This window comes from Aythya ferina, assembly GCF_964211825.1.
Source record: "Aythya ferina genome assembly, chromosome: 9".
NCBI lineage: Eukaryota > Metazoa > Chordata > Aves > Anseriformes > Anatidae > Aythya > Aythya ferina.
Window position 1 is genome coordinate 28,115,292 of NC_140305.1, and position 20,731 is coordinate 28,136,022.

The window sequence follows — 20,731 nt, forward strand, 5'->3', positions numbered from 1 at the left end:
GCTTAAAATAGGTTGAGTAACAAGACAACTGCAAAAATCCTAAGGTACTGCCAACAGACACACAGGAGGCAGTAGGATCACAGTTTCGCTTCACTTCCAGTGACTGCATTGTTTGTAGAAGGAAAGAGTCTCCATTATGATTCAGGAAAACGTTGAACTGAGCAATGATACAGCCAGAGAAGAATTAAATCAGTAAACTACACTCTGCAGAAGAATCCATAGATCATATGCAATGTTATATCTACCCAGCTCCATTGATGCAGGCAGTGCGTGCATGCACAGAGAGACCTGTGAGTACACAAGCAGCAGTTCCCTTACTTCATTTCCCTACTCCACAGGACAAAAACTGTGTTCAAGTTCACAATCTATGATCTTTCCAGATTCTCTGAACTCCCCCCGTTGAGTCCATGTAGTTCTCATACTTTAGCTATTGACTGCACAGGCTTTGCTAGTGCTGGAGGCTGAGGCTTTGTAACAAGCCCCAGGAGTTCAGTACGTTCTGTTCAGAGTGCCAAAGGCACTGAATAACCACTTACATTTGCATTTGCCTAAACATAGCCTAAACATACTGCAAAAAGCAGGAATAGACTTAGCACTGAACAGCACAACTAAAAGCAACAGACACCCATCAATAATTTGGTATTTTTCCAGAAAGGCCAGAAAACACTACATGAATCAGAATAATTGAAATGGTATTTTTGTACAGACAGCACAACAAAAAGAACCACAAAGAATATAAGGTTTGAGATGTTTGCCACAAACTTTAAAACCTACTTTTAACCAGTCAGTACATTTTATGAGCTTATCTAGAGATAAGATAAGCTCCTAAATACTGTTTCTAGGGTTTAGACTTTTTGCTACAGACATGCTATCTATTGCTGCCTGAGCTTGTCTGCTTTTCTCTGCTGCAGCAGAGGAAACTCACAGAGAGGTATCCAGCCTTACAGCAGAACTGCTGCATTATGAATCACATCATGCTCACCAGGAAAAGGCAGGCTGTAGTGTTTAGGGTTGGTTAGGGAGCCAGGAGGCTTGGGGTGCTGTTTCCTGGCATTGCCAATGATTCGCCACATGACCTCATGAAACTGACTTTATCATTATATGCATCCATTTCTCAGCTTCTGTGCGTTAAACATCAGTACTGCAAAACACCCCAGGGGCTGATCACCTCAAGGAGTCAGGAAAGGGAAGGAAAAGAATTAGACTGTCTGGAAAAGAAAAGAAATAATCCAGTGCATCATGGTGCACTTACATTTCTGATTTCAAAAGCAGTTTGGACTGTATTTGGAACACAGGCTTTAACCCAAATAATAGAAGAGAAAGGAAGTGTTAAGAAAGCAGCACCTCTTTACAATTATTTTGTTCCCTGGATGTTTGATGAGGCAAACATTACTGTATTCTAAAACTTATGAGGTATCTGCACGCTGAGGAAACCAACGCTTCTGATATACCTGACCAGATTCATCCTCACAGCATCCCTGCATGAGGGAAGTAGGATAACTGTGATTTGGTGCAGAGACAGTTGTAGAAGAATATTCCTATAGTTAAAGATAGCCCATGTCACTGGATCTGGTGATGCATGCCAGTGATTTTTAAAGAAGCTCCGCCTGGTAACAGCACAGGATGCAACCTACTGGCAGCACGGAGAAATTCCCACTCACAGCTGATGTTCACCAAGTCCCCAGGCAGCAGCTCAGACAGCACATTTCTGCTGACAGCGCCGTTCCAACAGGCACACCAGCCAGCCCTGGTGCAGCGTGATGTCAGCCAAGATGTCTCATGAAGAAGAGTTTCACTGAAACTGTCTCTGGCCATGCCAGACTGCAAGTCATTCAATCTGGCACACCCTGCAGCAGCCTGTAACTGCGCTATACACATGCAGCAGCCTCCAGGACATAGCATCAGGTGTATTTTGAAACACAGAAGGTCCTTAGATCATGCAAGTCTGTAGCAGGAAACTACAGCAGACATTTCATTAGCACAGCTGCTGAAGCAGTGGACTTAAAATAGCCAAGTCTGTTCCATTGGAACCAAACACTGTCAACAGGCACCTACAACCCCCTCACTCCCCCTCGCTTCAGTGGCACAGGATAACAGAGACTTCTTGGGCTACACAAAACAAGAACACAGCTCTGTATGACCTCAGAGAAGCATTAACTCTTCTTCTGCATCATGGTAGAATCACAGAATATCCTGAGTTGGAAGGGACCCACAAGGATCATCGAGTCCAGCTCCTGGCTCCACACAGGTCTACCCAAAATTCAAACCATATGCCTGAGAGCACAGTCCAAGCACTTAAACTCCGGCAGGCTTGGTGTTGTGACTGCATCCCTGGGGAGCCTGTTCCAGTGCATGACCACCCTCACCATGAGAAGCCTCTTCCTGATGTCCAGCCTGAACCTCCCCTGTCACAGCTTGACACCGTTCCCTCAGGTTCTGGTCACCAGAGAGAATAGATCGGCGCCTGCCCCTCTGCTGCCCTTAGCAAGGAAGCTGTAGACTGTGATGAAGGCTCCCCTCAGCCTCCTCTTTTTCAGGCTGAACAGGCCAAGTGACCTCAGACACTCCTCATACATCTTCCTCTCTAGTCCCTTCACCATCTTTGTAGCCCTCTGTGCATTTCATTCCTCTGTGCATATCAGAACCTTCTGTCACAGCTTACACCAAAACATCCACATTCTAATATTAGAACACCAGACACCAGAACTGGAAAATCTTTATTTGCCGTAAGCTCAGGTGAGAATTGTTCACTGTTCTCTGCAAAACCTGGCGTGTGCTCTGCAGACTGCTCTCCAGCCACACAACAGGGCCCAGGACTCGGCCAGAAAGGTGGAAAAGGCAAGCGAAGAGATGAGAGTTAGAAGTGGCAGAACTAGAGCATGTGAGAATGTGGAAAGAGGAAGGGCACAGGAGTCTAAGACTCTGTAAAACTATGTCTTGTATGGAACTGTTGAAGGACTACTGGGTAGTTTGTGGAGGAAGTAGAACATTCATGAACCCGTTGTCTGTCATCAGATAAATCTGTCTGTGCCAAAGCCCTTTTCCAAAATACTGGCAGCCATGGCAGCAGAAAACATGACCATTTCCTGATTACCACATATACTTTTTAAAGCTCAGACAAATCCTAGATTGCATCCTGCAGACCTGACTCACAGCTCCACCTCAACACACCACCTTATGGTATACTGGGACAAGCCATCTCTTTCTACACACCACACAATCTCACACTCCTACTGTCCTCACTCCTTTACTTCTAGGTTGGCTATATCTTTGCTGAACAAAAATACTGTGATTCCTAAAAAAGGAATTGTGACCAATCACTTCAGACAGTGACAGCAGCTTCTGTGACTGCTACCATGCAGGTCCTTCCCATTTTCAGACTTCTTTATGTTAAGAAATTACTCTCTGTAGTGAGGCTTCTGTATAGCAAGTGTCATTACTATTTTACAGACAGAACAATAAGCCCCTCCTGATGCGGAGGATGTAAAATAGCACTCTCCAGTCAACAGATCAGCTTTTTTAGAAAGCCAAGAATCACTTGGGTTTTCTCTGTATTTACCACGATAATCCCATAAACCTACAGAAACACAAGCAATCAACTCTTTCCTGATCTCTGCTTCCTTACAGCCATGGCTAGTCTCACCTCTCCCATCACACAGACATCCTCAGCATGCACCCAGCACAAGGCAGTTAACCTCACTGTCAGATACTGTTCATGTGAAGATATAAGGTACAGTATTGTACTCCATGAGCTACGTGTTCATGTTCTGTTACCTTGCACATGAAGTTCTCCATGTGAAAACCCTCAGGATCCTGTCTGTGCGTGCAGAAATAGATTAAAACAACAAAAAACAACCCCACTAAATCTTTCTGCTGCACCTCCAAAACAGTACTTCATAATGCAACAGTCTCTGCACATCCTAGCATGTCTATAGGTGCCTTTCAGTTTCCTGCCTTATCCCTGTGTTAATACAGTCATGGCAGTCAAAAGACAGAAAGATTTAGTGGGGTTGTTTTTTTGTTGTTTTAACGTATTTAATGAGAAGCTGAGAGTGTTTAGTCCTGAGAAGAGAGGACTCATGGGGCATTTTATCAATGCATAAATACTGATGGGAGGAGTGAAGACAACGGAGACAGGCTCTTCTTAGTGACAGAAGAGCAAGCAATGGGCACATACTGAAATACAAGTAAGTACACTCAAGCATAAGAGGAAAAAAAAAATGTACTCTGAGGCAGGTCAAATACCAGGACAGGTTAACCAGGAAGGTGGTGTAGTCCCCATGTTTGAGAGATGCACAGCCTGTTCTCATTGCCCCTGCTTTAAAGAGAAGAGTTGGACAAGATGATCTCAAGAGGTCCCTTCCAACTTTAGCTATTGTTTAATTCTGTGAGAAATGGGAAGAATGTGATTTGAAAAAGAGAAAGCTGAAGGTAGACATAATGGATACTTTTGAAGACTGCAGTCCTTTCCTTTTTACCAGGACAGATGAAGTAGTAACATACTAGCTTTTTGGACATAGCTTGATTTTCTACAGATTTAAGTGCTGGAATAGGCCATGGAATCCTATCAGGAGCAGATTGAAAGAGGAAAAAGGTGAACAGCTATCAGGAATGGCCTCAGGATTATTAATTGTCTTCAGAGAGCGTGAGGATTCTAGTACTCGGATCAGCACTTTCCAAGCGGATAATAGGTGGCTTCAACACAGATGCCTTCAGCATGTCCTTGCTCAATTGGAGCTCCCACAGGAGCCACCACCACAGCAGGGAGAATGCAGCAGGAAGGAAGAAGGATTTTCAGACAGAGGTTCTGAAAGAAAGAAGGTGCAGAGACAGACGGAGAGCTGCAGGAACCAGAGGGTATAATCATTCTGTCTATCAGCAGACTACAAGCCAAGATGACAGTGCTCCTTAGAATGACAGAAAAGAAAAATCTCCATTAAACTGGGTAAGTGGGGAGGGGAAAGCCTCTGTGACCTCATTCCTGTCAGCAAACTAGCTGCTTTGAGTCTTGCAGCACACAAAGCACACTGATCCTAGACAGCAGAAAATGTCACTTTTTTTTTCCTGCCACACCTTGAGAAAGATCTTTTTTTCCTATAGACAGGTTTTGCAATCTTAGAGGTCAATGGAAGAGACAGGTGAGAAAAGAAATTGGATCAAGACTGATGAATTTAACTTGTCGGTATAGATGTGCATACTGTACATTTAAGCAAAAATCAAATATCCTAAAGATATCCCAAACACAGCCTGAGAATAGAAAATCATCATCTAGCCAAACAGTAGCTTCACTCCAGCTAATTCTTGCATTTTAATCAGTTATATTGCAACCAATGAACTATTTGGAACTAAAATACACTAGCAAAATAAATAATCAGTTATCTAGAAGTCAGTTCTGCAAAGGAACCACATACTTGAAGCTCAGCTCTGACAAACCATTCACAGGACCCACCATCATTTGCTTAGTTTTGTTTCTAAAGTATTCCTTTATTTTAGTCTCTATTCGTCTTAACAAGTAGACCTTTCATATTTGAAGTGGTATTTCAGAAAACATTTTTATTGTTGTAGTGAAACCACTAAGAAATTCAGACTAGTGTTTCCTCTCCAGTATATTACAAACACTTAGACTCACCTTGTCCTTTAGGAGACATCTGACAAGTGACATTATTCAACATAGCTATATTGTCTGCTACCTCTTATTCTGCTAAGAAAACTGGAATACTCCATGCTCACCATGGAATACTATAGGGCCACTTTCACTAGGGGAAGGAATTAATTTAGCATGCAATCTTGCCTCTGCCTAGTTGGTTGGAGATTCATTTGTGCAAGGTTTTTAAAAAGCACCAAATGAACCTGTGGCTACAAATAGAAAACTAGCTTTTGTAGGTGGCAGTGTTTAGGGGGCTGGCAATGAGACAGCCTGTTTCAGTGGTTGACATGTGCTTAGAAATGACTGAAAGGCCAGATGATGGCTATTGCACAGGGAAACAGATTATACCAGCCTAGTTCTCAGTCAGCAAGCAAACAGATGGTACACAAACATCCTCTCCCACACCTGCTTGCATTTGTCTCCTGCCTCCTGCTTTTCATTTGCCCAGTGTCTGGTACTACAGCTCTGGTCTTTCACTAGAGATCCTGCAGTCTACAGTAACACAAATAACCACCAAAGATCATCAATCTGTCGATCTTAATTGCATGTTGAACATCAGGACAAACAGCTGACTAAAAGCTCATGGAAAGTCAGAGGAATTACTTCCTTACAGCTTGGACTGGGCTTGAGGTGGTCAAAGAGCATCCACACAGGCATACAAAGTGCTCACAAGTCCTAGTGGGAGCAAAGACTCCAACTGGGTCAGTGCAGCACAATGGGAACATTTCAGCAGTGATGGGCTTTTGAAAAACTTTGTGGCAAAAATGCAGTGCAGTAAAGCCTATTCCACCTAAAAGCAAGGGGGAATTTGATCTTATCTGTAATAAATGCAAGGTACCATACTTTCTGTTGTGAACATCTGAAGCCTGCATTCCATTTCTGCTAAGGTCCCAGGCAACAGAGAGTACATAATAAGACCCAGAGAGACATAATAAAATTTCCCTGTACACTACAAACTTTAACCCTGGTATAGCTTCCTATATGAAACAACAAAGTGTCTGCTATCACCATTCTTGTTGTTGCTTACATGCCATCATATATATGTGAAATACAGAATTATACATATTAGCATTTTTTTCAGCCAAACCAGCTTGTTAGCAGATCATGAATAGTGTCAGATGTACAAAACAAAAAAAAATAACAAACAAATATTGAGGAATATATTGGATTTCTCTGCCACTGTGAGATACTTTCCCTTCATCTATCAGACTAGTAAATTAGATTTGAAACCACTCAGAGGTAGAAGATAAGCAGATAAAGCTAACTAAACTCTTCCTCCATTTGAAAGATATGTTGTTTCCATTAATGTGACTAATAATTAGTAGCCTGTCTTCATACGCAAGGACTATCCCATAGTCCTAACCAAGACCAGCTGAGTGAACTAGAAGCTATGTGGTCTTGCAAACCAATGCATGCTTGAAAGTCAGAGACCTGTAATGCCTGTTTGATAGTAGAAATAAAGGAAATCCTCATCAAGTTTCATTTCATGTTATAGGCCAGAACATATGCTTACCATTTGCAGGTGAAACTTGTGCCTGCCTCAGAGGATCATTGTAGTCTCACAGCTGCACCCCAGGCCACATTTCACTATTTCCCACCTAATTCCCCCGCCAACAAAACACCAGTGACGATCCAGAGCAGCATCCACTTTAGCTGGAGTAGTAGCACTTGTGTCTTCAAATCTACAGGGTGGTGAAATAACCCTATATAGGTTAATATAACTGAAGGGAATACATCATGTTACAACCCATGTTGTTGCTAAGGTGCAGATTCAAGTGAATTCAAAGCAAAAATAAATAAATAACAATCACTGCTTTACATTTCAAATTTATATTAAGAAACCAACCTGTGAATGCAAAATAACATCAGCCCAGATTCACAAACAGATTTTGTATACCAATGGATCAAGCTTGTTCAACCCTGTGATCATGGATTTGTCCCATTTTCAGTATTTTTCTAAATTTGCTGTGTTCCTAAACTGAGGAACTAAAAGTGCAACATTCTGTGCTACAGTCACACATATACTGTGGCATTCCCCTTGTATTTTCTGTTATCTCCCCCTGTATGTGCATGGATACATACTTGCTGATACAGCATTTAGAACAATACTACCTACTGTCGAGGTTTCACATCATGATTGTTTCCAGCAGTTTATCACGCTGTCAGACAACAACTGCTCCACCTATATTTTCCATGCCAAGAGTCTGTTTCAAACGGAAGTCTTTGAGGAGTTTCTGCAAAAATGTATCAACTATTTTGAAGAACAGAAGTGGGTAACAATATAGTACTTTAACAACTGTAACATCAGAGTAGGCTTCAACAAGTGGGCAGGAAATGAACCAGTAGGTCACTGATAAACAAAACAGAGAAAGCAAATATTGCTTAACTACTGTACTGCATACACGATGCAAATTCCTCCCCAAGCAATTGTGTCAAAACAAGCTTAAATATCTCATTGGGACTAATACTTCCACTTTGATTTATAAAAAATAAAGAATCTGCAAAATGTAACCTAGCATCCTTTATTTTTAATTTCTTGCTTCCCATAATAAAGCTAACTCTGCAAATCCTGTCTATATGTTATTTTTATATCTAAGAGCACTAAGTGATAGCAGTTTGGCAGGACAGATCTGACTAAGAGAGAAATAAATTGTTCAGCTTCCCAAGCATGCAAGAACAAGACCATGCTCCATAGCCCGAAAAGCCTGATTTTTAAAGCAGTAGGATGAAAATGACTCAGCCTGTGTTAAAATTAGAGGTATGACAAGATTAAGACTGCAAAGTAAGTACTGAATGTATTTTAACTCGACTTAAAGAAACTTTGTTGTTAATGCCTGGTAAGGGAAATACAAGAGATCTAGAAACTTTATGAGTCTGTAAAACACCTTGTAGGTTTGATTATTTCACAAAGGTATAGAAGCATTCATTTCCCACCACAACTACTGGAGGAAAGCAAGATCTGACCAAGCAAATCATCTGTATGGGGCAGAGACAACACTTTGGGCCTCAATCCCTGCATTTCAGGGGGGTCAAACAGCCCCAGCACTACGCATACATGGGTGCAAGCCGCAGACACAGGACGATGATGTGAGGAAGGGATGAGACAAGGGAACAACTGCACCACACAACATGCTGCCTCGTGCCCCTGCGTGCCTGTTGTCAGCAACAACTTGCTCTGAAAACCTCCACAGCCACCTTTAGCTCTTTCAGCACTCCCTGTTCATTGGAATCTATGCAGCCAGTTTCTCCAAGTCCACACCTTTCCCACACACCAGGGGGAAAACAGCTCTCAGCCCACCAAGAGCCGGAGGGAGATGCTTCAGGGAGTCAAGTGCTCACCTCCCCACTCTCTATAGCACTCTGGCAGCAACCCAAAGCATATGGCACAATTGCTCACAACAAAAGCTTTTATCAAATCAAATACTGACAGAGCTGTAAGTCATTTAGCTCAGAATAACCCTGATAAGTTTTCCTGTGTCTTCTATTGCTTCTGTGTGCTCAGAGACAGAAGCACAGTGTTTCTGGCAACTTTAATAGCAAATAGTTACTAAAAAATAAAATAAATGTATATAAAAATCTCCAACACTTTGGATGCAAGATGAAAAAATGTAAATGGGAAGAGTACACTAGGCCAAATAACCAAAATGAGAGATTACCCTTGCCTCCTTCCAAAACCACTACTTAGAGCCAGGCAAAGTACTTCACAGCTCAGTATTTCTCCCCAGGCTTTTCCTTTCTCTTAAACGAATTCCTCCAGCTGGCCCTGTTTCATTCTATAGTGCATTTTAATTAATTTATTTTTTTTCCATCAGTTGAATTCAGGTGCATACAGGTATTTGGTATCCGCCAGTAGGTGGGTGTTGTTCCTGATGAGATTTCCTTACTTTCCTCATTGCCTAGGTTTCTTTCTTAACAAATCCCTAGCTAGCAAATTAGAAGTTTAAAAAATAAAAATAAAAAAAAAAAAAACAACACAAGAGCATTGCCTCCTGATTTATTCTTTCAATTATTTTCTGTCTTTCTGCTGTATTTACATATGGATCACACAAATACATACATGCTCTTTACAGAAATATGGGAAACCAACTGCCACCAAACTATTCTGCATCTCCCAATACAGATTAACAAAGTCCTGCCTAAGTTTGTGTTGAATGATTTGCATAGACGTTATGCCTTTTCCCTTAATACAAGGGCACAGAGGACAATACTGTGATAAATTACTATTCCATTCACACAGTTAGTGCTGACTGTCTCCCTAGGTCTCTTGCACAAGCCCAGAGTCCCTGAGGTTCTATTAGTAGCACTGGCTCTGTACTGTGGAGTGAGGACTGCAGGCAGAGCCTTGGTGGCCAGCTTTTCGGGCATGGATCATTTTTACTGATGCAATATTGAATGGCTGTGATATACAACCAAGGATGAGCAACTACAGACCACCAGCATTTTGATGCTAGCAATTTTAAAAGAATTAAAACATTAGTAATGAAGAAACAGATTGGACAATTCAGAGTTTCGTTTACCTGGATGGATGGCTGTAAAATAGAGGTATTAATAAGAAAACAATTTGCACCAGCTGCTTGTGAACCAGTCTGAATATGTACCACTTCAGCAACAGTTCATCATTTGTCACATCTTACTGCATTGCACATTATGACAAGTGGAGGTTCTAGATTTGCACTGTTTGAAGCAGCTGCATTTTTGATTTCACCAAACCTTGCTTTTCCTGCTCCAGCTACAAGAAATGCTCCCACTTGAGTGCAATTTGAGCACAGAAAGCTGATTTTGCCTACAGAGTTTTCCAGTCGTCAGCTGTGAAGGAACAAATACAGTCACCCTTCTAGAAAGGGAATGAGTGGCCTGGCTTAGCAACACCAGTCTCACCAACATGGCTGTGAATTAGGTGTAACTGTCACAAGTTAGTGCAGCCACACCAGAGCAGAACTTCCATGAGACCAGGATCATGCAGACTGCAGAGCTGATGAAAATGTATTAGGTCCCCTGGCTCATCTCACATTGTCCTAATCTTTCTTATGCATCACTGTGTGCATGAATTATATTACATTTAGTTAACAATGAAGAATTCTCAAAATTAGTGTGGCACTGGATGTGTTCAAAGTGTTCCAATGTGTAATTAATGATGAGCTTTGCTTTTCTATCTCAGTTTCCCTGTCAGTCAAGTGGGGATACTGTCCAGCTGAAGCTGCTGGGGACTTGGCACATGTGCTCCATTTGATTGTGCTGCCATGGGAGCCCTGGAGCAAGCAGTGCTATGGAGCCTCAGCCAGTGAGGTGGGCCACAGACCCAGGCCTCCCAGCAGGACTCTGCTCCCAGCAGGAAAACGCCTCCATAGGCATCAGACAATGCACTTTTTTTCTCCCCCCTCATTAACCACATTGCCTTATGCAGCTTGGTGAAGTCTGTAAACACATGCAATTAAAAACGTCAGCATGTGATAAAATGTCATTGAAAGAAAACAGATAGTTCTTCTGAGAGCCTTATTTTCCAAAGCAGGAGTGCCTGCAACAACAGGGAAGCAAGTGCCTCAGAGATGGCAAACATGCCTGCTAAGGCTCAACCTCGCCATGATGTGGTCCTGGCGTGGCTGATGGCCTGTGAGCAGATGCAAGGTGCCAGCCATGGTCACCACATCCAAAATGTTCCCTGGTCCTTGTCTGAAACCATTTCACAGCCACGACGGTTGAACACTGCCATTAAGAGGTGCAGAGGCATGACTTTCAAGCCAACTGGCACAGACAAGGTGGGGACAGGCTGAGGCTGCCACCACCCCACAGAGCAGCCTAAGAGGCGGCTGCAGCTTGGTGCTACATGCTCCCTGGTGCTGTGGCCACCTCAGCTCAGATGCTCTGCCCTTAGAGGAGAGAAATAGAGAATGCAGATCCTGCTGCTCCTTCCATCTTCTCCCCTCTCCCCCACGCCCTGCAGAGCAGCTCAAAATAAAAATGTGAACATAATGTTTTGGCAAGTAATGAAATTTCCTCCTTTCTGAAAATGACTATGTCCCTGTACTTGTGCCTGGGGCTTCCTGCACTACATCCCTATTCCTCTTTGTAGCTGAGCTGCCTGGTGTGGGGAATGGCCCTTCCCCATGCAAACTTCACAAACAATCAATACCTGAGTCCTCACGGAATTACTGCCCTGGGTAAAATTTGGCCCACAGTGTTGTGTGGCAATAATTTGTGAATATTTTTTGTTTCTAAAAGCATAAGAATGTGCTTTTCAAGAGTAATGCTTTCCAGAAAACTGGTCTGTGGTATCAACCCATTGAAGAGGGAAGCTGAAAGTTCGTAACAACCTGCGAGTATGTATTGCACAGCCCTTCCAAAGGAACACTTACGTAAAGGTCAGGTGTGGTTTCATGGCACAGCTTTACGCCTTAGCCTCTCAAAAGTAGACTATATTCTCAGCAAATTGCTCCCCTTATTTACCGCTGTACATCTGTGACCTTCCCTGTGGTCAGAAGGCACCTGGCTGGTGCTGCACAAACTGAATGAAGGCTGACCACAACCAGAATGAGGTGCTTCCCAGCCCCACAGCTGACGGCCCCGCCACCCGCCTACACCACAGTGCACAGGAGCGCTCAGCCAGCACATCACCCACTGGCACACACCGCACAGCATCAGTCTCCCAGCAGGGCAACTTCACTTCCTCCAGAAAACTCGCTGGGAGAATGAGCATTGCTCCATTACTCGATCTGAACTATTCAAATATGCTCAATTTTGATGGGCAAAGCCCCTTGGGTTCTATTCTTCCATACAGGCATTGCTTTCATGAGACCTTGCAAGGATTGCAAGAAAGCATTGATTATACATTTTTAAGAGCAAGCCATTGTAAGAGAGAGGGTGAACAAGCTGCTGAAAAAACAAACCCTAGGAAGCAGACTGCTGGTATAGCTGGAAGGGAGTGAATCATTCTTGTTTCAGAAGCAGTATCATTAGCCTGGAGCTAAAAGAAGCAAAATAGGGAGTAAGGTAAGGCATTTGATAGGAACAATGTCCTTGTGCTTCTTTTTTTTGTTATGATTAACAGCTATTACCAGTAAGTAGCAGAATCTGTGACTCTACAGAGAATATAAAGTTTTGTTCTCAGAATAGGGGGCAGCATTTTCACCAAACAAGAATGGACATGGGAGGTTATTTTAATTCCTGGCATAGCTGGGCATGTCTTATCTCCAGCTCATGAAAAAGCGGAAATGCATAATGAAGACAGACGGTTTTCTTGCTAGGTAATGAGATACAACTTTCACCACAGGATGAGAATTGTTGGCAAGATGTGGTAACAGTAAAGAGAAACTCAGTATTGCCAACTGAATAGATCTGTCACATTTCTTTCTACAACTGTTATGTCTACTACTGCTACAAATAGCACAGCTGAGTGATAACACTTTAAAAATGTGAAAAAAAATATTTTATCTATTTCCACCTCTGTTTGCCTTGAAAATCTGACAACATTTTGTTTGGTCAAAGTCATATTTCAGGTCCACAGGGCCAACATTTCTTAGGCCTTTAAACCTGTGCTGGTCATTAACAGCAGCAGAACTTAAACAGTTCACAGCAACTGACGTGGGACAGAGAAGGCAGTCTTGTTAAGTGTCTTTTAACTAGACGGAAATAGGAATAAGATAACCTTGCACAAGAACATTAGCTTTAAAACGTTGAAATGGAGTTTTAATGTCTACTGGTTATGTCCTGAGCCTACAGAAATAATTTCATGTTGCCAGAACCTTCCATCCATGGAAGTCACACTGATTTCATGAACTTCTTTAGAATCAGTCCTTAGATTACTCTATTTTTTACTACACAAAGAACAAATAAGCTCCAGCTGAGTCTATATATGTTTTAAAGCTATTCTAATATGCACATAATTAATATGTATATTACTCAGGAAAGAGAAAACATCAAGTGCTGCAGTAAGGTTCATGTCACTCATTTGATTACTGTACTGAAATATGCTACTGTAAATAAACTAGTACATTACAGTTTGTTATGAATAATTACAATTAAAACAGCAATTTACAAAATGAATGAAGCAAGAACATTTTGTAACTCTATTCTTCTTACTATACTTCATAATTTGAGTAAAACATTAAATCTGAGTCTGCTTAAACAGAGGAAGGATTCGTAAGTATCATTTATTAATTTGGAAAGCACTTCAGTCACACACAAAAAATATTAAAACATATCCAAGACCAGCTTATGCATAGGTTTTGATAAAACATCAGTTTGTATGCCATGCAAAATAAACTGGTCCTTAGCCACCTTTCACAGGTCTCAGAGGTGAAGCTCAAGAGAGTGTCTTGCAGAGGTGGTGACCCACCCATCAGGAAGCCCTGTTGCTGACTGTGGAACAGTAATGCCTGAGGAAGAATCCATCCTATCTAATAACAGAGGACAAGGGAAAGAGGTGGGCTTCTAAGATCCATCCCAGCTGATGCTCAAGGAGGTGAATAGAAACTATGTGTGATTTTTAAAGTAGACCAAAGATGCTTTTATGCAACTTATTGAAAATGACCCAGGAGATTGACAGGAAAATGACATGAAAAAGGCCCAGGAGAAAAGATCATTTGTAAGGGGATCCCCTACTCATCTGTTACTGCCTACACTCATTGTTGCAGCCTTAGATGGAGGTTGAGCAAAGGACCTGACATCCTGCTCTGCTACACAGAAATCCTACAGAGGACCCAGGGGGCCTTTAGACCATATGGCATTCTTCAGGCACTGGGTGATACTGGGAGAAAACAGGATGCATGTTTGGCTCCAGCAGGGTTGCAATTCCCTCGGAGATAGGATACCTTTGGATAAAACCTTGCAGCAGAGAGCAGAAGCCTGTAATACTATCCTGTCATGGTTGAGGATACCAGTAGGTTTTCCCTGGGTATGATTAAAGGAAGTTTATAATTCTCACTTCTTTCTAATACCAATGGATTAATCTAATTTTTGCTAATCTGGCAGCACAGAGTAGCTGACACCTGATTCCTCCAAGTCACAACAGCTGCTTGCAGCTGTGTGAGCCAGAGATTGTTAAGCACACAGTTAACTCCCACAGACCGACTTAATTCCCTTTTTTTTTCTATAACCATTTCTTAGGCGAGTCTCTCCTGGTATTTTAAAAATTCATTTTAATCAATTTAAGATTAATAAAGAAACAATGAAATCCTTAGGGCCTGCAAACTCCAATCTCTGCCACACTGGATGTGATGAATCAGCTTCAGCACAGCCCGCTGTGGTGCCCGCTGTGGGAAGCCTCCGAGGAGCTGTTGCTGCAGCTGAACTAGGTCACTCGACTTGCTATTTACAGAGAAGCAACCGTTTCTGTGATTGTATGTTTCTCTGTTTCTTATCTTAAAGAGAGCTGTTGTATTCTGAGGGCACAACCTCTGACAATATTGGACTGTGGCCACACATGCTGTGGCTCTGCCTGTACATTTGCAACAAGCAGAGGGCCAGACACACGCAGAGACACGCACAGCCAAGAGGTCATTCCAACGAGCCTGAGAGGAACAAGGTTTGCAGCTGCCGGCACCAGGGCACTGCAACACACAGGACCCCATTCCACTCCTAGAGCACAGTGCAGCACCTATGCAAAGGACAGGCTCCGAAATTCCTCCAGTTACTTCCCCCACTCTTCTGCAGGCTGGGAATAGAAAGCAGCAGTCCAGACAGCCAGTCCTCTGTGCCAGCCCCCAATTCACACCTCCTCCTAAAACCAAGCCCAGCTCCACTCCCTTCACAAAACTGCCTCAGCTCTGCCAGCTTGCTTGGGGCCAACTATAGTGCTGCAGCCCTGAGGCACTCCAGGGCATCAGCAGCAAGCCTCTGCTGTGAACGCTCAAGCAGCACACGAGGAAATGCAGCTCCTGTCTCACCAGCTCAGGGCTGTAAGCCTGGCAGGTTGGCTGCTCGTGTGCATATGTCTCTGGGCCATGGCAGCATTGGGATGTGAGCACCTTGCTGTGTCCAGCATGGGGCAGAAGGGGGCTGGAGAGCAATGGGGAGACTAGCACCCTTAGGCTGTAGGCAAGCTCTCCATGTCCATTGCCAGGTGGTAATGGAGGCTGCAGAGATGTTACAGAACTTTGTGGCACAGAAGTTCCTGGTGTGTAGCTGGAGAGCAGCAACAGGGCTAAGAGAAGGGCAGAAACCCCGTAGTCTGCCCACAACATCTCTGCACTCAGTCCTTTCTACCTATGTTTTCCCCCAGCACACCCCTTCTGAGCACTTCCAAGGAACGGGCATAGGAGTCCCCTCAGCGAGGACCCTTCAGCAAAGCCATGACTTCAGCTACTGTTCACATAGGCTGGAACGAAGGGGATACAAGGAAGCTACACACCAACCCTTTCAGGAGCAGCCAGGCTCTGCCAAAAGCAGAATGCTGTCCATTATCAGCTTGCAGCTATGCTGAAAAGCAGATCTGAAACAACACCGGTTTGCAGCACTTACCTGAGAACATCAGTGACCCACTTTGCAAGAGACAAGTGCACAACATCCCATGGGAGCAGGCACCCCCTCCTCAGCCACGTCCAGCTCTGCTCCTGTGTGGAAAAGCCTGGCCACATATTAATGCCAGAATCCAGCCCAGCTCCCCTTAGCAAGGATGCAGCGGGGCAGCAGCTGAGGCACTTCTCTAATGCTGCTCTGCTGCCAGGCACACCTGACTTCAGTTATTGCTCCTCACACCAGAGCCCTGAGAGAATCAGACACAGCAAGGGTTTCCCTGCAATGAGAAAGGAACAAGCAGTGCTCAGCTGGGCCTTAAAAGGGGAAACAAAAAACATCACAAAGAACTGCCTGCTCTTTTTCAAAAGCAGCAGTTTCACTTCCCTTACAAGCAGTGGCTCCAAGTAACAAGATGCCTTGAGTAATTAACCGAATGTTCTTTGGACAGAGCTTGCAAAAGGAACTTAAATGTATTAAATAAGAAAGGAAGATCTAAAGCCTAGAACTGGTTCTTTACTAACAGGCAAAAGGTTTGGACTGAATCCTTTTTATACCATGTTTTACAAGGACCTTACACTGAAATTATTCAATAGAAAGAACTGAACAGAGTCCTACATATTTGTCAGGGGCTGACCAGAAAAAGCAAGTTTTATGGTTGGTTCGCTTTTTTTTTTTTTTTTTTTTTTGGCATTACCATGACAGAGCTGTAAAGATTTAGCAGTAGCACCACATTAGCCTTCAAGAAACAAATAAAACAACTGCTTCCTCAGCTAGGTCATATTCTATAGCAAGTGTTATATTTGCCATTATCAGAGCTGAAAGTGGAAAGGAATACCTCATTAACACATGGAAGGACAAAGGATCTTCTGTGTAGCAAGGGCCTGCATAGTGCTAGGTGCCAGTACTGAATTATGTCAGCATCCTGAATTATGCTTGCCCAACACAACCTTCTGCTCCTTTAGAAGAAGCCACTTTAGTGTAAAGCTGTATAATTGTCCTCCTTGAATTCCTATTTTTTACTTTCAACAAGAAACAAAACCAACAGTCAAGATAAGGTAATCATAGCAACATACACTTGTTCTAGATGGAAACACACCTGTGCAGCATCAGGCTCAACACAAGGCTCAGATGCTCTATTGTATTTGGAATAAATTGCAATAGCAGGGAGATAAATTTGCCTTGTGGTCTGTGGGGAAAAAAAAATCTAACAGAAATATGGAGAAGATGTTATAATTATTTAAATGGGTTTATTTTGATACCACCAAAAAGAAAAAAAAAAAAAAGGCAAAAGTAAATCAATAATCTCTAGCCATTTTTACAAAGTGGCTTTGAAGGATAAAAAGTCTGCCACCCTCCTGTGTCTTTGCCCCAAAACTAGTACTATGCACTATGTAGAGAAGGCAAAGGCAGTCATGTCACATAACAGCAAGTGGCACCAGAAAAGCCTTGAGGAGCCAACTCAAGAAATCTCAAAAAAAAAAAAAAAAAAGAAAAAAAAAAAGAACAAAACGGTATGAGATCTGCTGAGATACCTACTACAGTCTCACCATGCTGTATGCTGGCTGAACACACCTACTTTGACCAGGAAACCATTAAAAGCAGCTGCACTCTTCTATTAAACTGAGAAAGCTTTGATGATGTGACTTTTTCCAGCTCTTCATAACTGGCTTGGTATAAATGGTCAGATTGGGAGTTATACACAAGACAGGGCTTTCCATATTTCAGGCAGACTGTTTCATGCCAGCTATTCTGGAAATTAACAATGTGATGTGCAAAGACACAGAGATAAATCAGCTGCTACAGAACACGCAAAGGCTAGAGGACTACGATTGCTTTTACATTCAATTCCTGCTCTGGCAAGTGCTCTTTCTCACAGCAGCTTTCCAAAAGGGTCCAGCCACCTCAGAAACTTAAGCTCCAGCATTCCTGCTTACTAGCTGCCTAACTCAGACAAGGCTGCATCTCTATATTTATCCCTTTAATGTTCTTGCTTTATCAGCTTTAAACACAATCTCTCTGCTCCTTGATGTGCAAACAACTGCATACCTTGCTGAGGACTCCCAGTTGCACCCTATTCATCCATTCCTACTGTCAAAGCAATCTCTGAAAAGATAGGCCTATAAGAAAATCAAAATTCAAGGACAGATTTTGTAGTGAAGCAACAAAAAATATTCAATGCTTTAATGACAGTGTTTGTTATTGGTGTCATCATTTCAGTTACCAACTTCTGTTTTTTGTCTGTTACTGAGTTTAAACCTTAGTAAAATACAAACATTAAATCATTGTCATAATCAATGAATAGTTGTTTAGTCTTTTTTCATCAGCCAATTAACATAGCTTATCTAGGGAAAAAAAAAAAAAAACACAAAACAAACAACAACAGACATTAATACTCAAAGAGAGGGGACCTAAGCTTTCAGTCATAAGCTTATGCTTAACTTTCTCTGGTTTGGGTTGCCACAGTTACTGTGGACCTAGTTCTGTTGAATCTGGGATCATTCAGAGATCATGCGATGTATCATAACAAGGCAAAGGACATGATCAGATTCACGCCGCAAGTGGCTAAAGAACATACCTTTTTGCCTTTTCTACTTGTCATTTTCAGTGCTGTCATCCTGCCATACTGATGACACAACGAATGGAAAGAATTCAGTACAATTTTTTTGTAATAGTATTTGTAGAGTGCCTTGTCCTGATGAATCCAACTCAAATAGCATCTGCTACAGAAGGTAAATAAAATATTACAAGAATCAAATTCTAATAATTAGTTAGTTCTATTTTTTCTAATAATAATTAACTAATGCTATCTTAGTTCTAATTATTTTAATTATTGTAATAATTAACTAGGAAAGCAATGCTTCCCTCACAGAGTATGCTAATACATACTGCTCCAAACTCATTCCATTCATGGCTGTAGTATTACTTTGGGTTTCCATCAACAGAGGTAAGAGCAGGTTTGCTACTTCCTTGCTTGATTTCATTAGCCTGACCACTGCAAGTTAGGAGGATCATTTTGAATAGTTAAGTGATTTACGTTAATTTCCCTCTGGGGCCAGTATGAATTTATAATACTGCACATTCAAATGCATTTTGTTGATGTAGTAGTCTTTAAAGTGTACCATCCCAAAGAGAACCTCATTAATTACACAGGAATATATTCCCCAGCATGCTACAGAAAAATATGGATTCCTTTCCCAATCAGTTTTACATTTCACATATCCATAACTGTAGATTTAGTCTCCTGCATGAGATAAAGAAATAGCATAACCTAGTTCTTCCAAGCACAATGGATCTGCCTGTGTGAAGTCTCAGGTGGACCTGTGACTCTCCAGTAACTGGTTGTGCTTCAGCAAATGCAAATTATTAATAAGGAACAAGGCAGTGATTTTAGTTTTGCATATGGCATTGGCACAAAGAATGCTGGAACTGTGACTACAGCTTTGTGTGTCTACATTTGAAGTGGACACTAAAAAAGTCAGACGCACAAACAAGAGCTGCAACAGCAGTCCCAGTAAGGGGAAAATGACTAACAGCAATAGGCACAAGCAGTTCTGTCTATACCTTACTAAGATGAAGATAAAGTAACAACTTGGTTATTATGTGTATATAGCTTCAATGGAAGAAAACACTGGAGATTAAAAAGCTCTTTAATCTACTGGAAAAGAATCAAACAAGAAATAAGGAACAAAATGTTAGTAGCAATATATTATGGTATGTCAATCAGGACTTGAAATAATAGCTATTTTTTATCTGCCAGTAAATTAAATCAAGTGAAAACATCATGTTATGAGATTCTTCTCAGTTTAAGGGAACTTTTATCTCCATGATGCTGAATAATATACAAGAAAAAAAGCACCTAAAAATCTTACTTTATGAAATACCACATTAAATATAATTAGCTGGAGCAGCTCTCAGATCATTCTTATGTTAAACTCAATGTATTTGGATACACCGGTGTTCATACAAATATATTTTCAAATACAAATTTATTTGAACAGCTAAAAGCAGAATGAAACAAAAAATGAGGGCCTTCTGAAATGACAGAAATGATAATAGTAAGAACTGGGAAAGCGGACTTGTAACTGTGCAGTGTCATGGCAAAACAGCAGTGCAGCTGCAGAAGAGTAAACACAACACAACCTTTTTTCTTCCTCCTGCAGGTTTCTGATGTACTCCGACACCACAGAATGGTTCCAGAACAGGACAGAAGGATCAAGGAACAGGATATCCTCCCCTCTGTAAAAGTTCTGAGGAAACAACCGATCTTGAAACAAATCTTCAGGAAGCAGAGAAAGTGTTAAAGCCTTGATCATTCTGCCAGTGAAAGCAATGAAGTGCTAATGAAAATGCTGGAATGATGCTAAGGGATTTTGTAATGGTCAGACACTCTCAGGAACAGTGAATCAGTACCTGGGATATTTCAGACAGCTCTTCCCTTCTGCAGGCTCTTACCCTCACTTAAAATGACTACTCTGTATCCTTCTATTCAATGTTATGATCTTACTTTAACACCTGTTCTACTACCCTAAATGCAGATATATATCTTCCTCCATGCAAATATTAATCCCCCCAACAAATCACCTTGATGAGGATGGTCCAATGAAATTCATCTAAGGAAGGAAAAGAACGAGT

General features: G+C 42.0%; 1 long non-coding RNA gene across 9 annotated transcripts in view; it reads right to left on the minus strand.

Moving 5' to 3' along the window:
• Window positions 1-20,731, minus strand: part of LOC311441389 — a 66,265-nt gene that overhangs the window by 33,908 nt on the left and 11,626 nt on the right. Inside the window, exons 1-3 of one of the 9 annotated variants that reach the window (XR_014695918.1) lie at window positions 18,146-18,218; window positions 16,935-17,118; window positions 16,103-16,376 (exon numbers count right to left, since the gene is read on the minus strand). The exons of 6 other annotated variants lie outside the window; for them this stretch is intronic. This is a non-coding gene — a long non-coding RNA (uncharacterized lncRNA). Of the gene's footprint in view, window positions 1-7,160; window positions 7,334-16,102; window positions 16,377-16,934; window positions 17,119-18,145; window positions 18,219-20,731 lie in introns of those variants that run through there. 2 more of the 9 variants (XR_014695917.1, XR_014695919.1) reach the window with 2 other exon arrangements.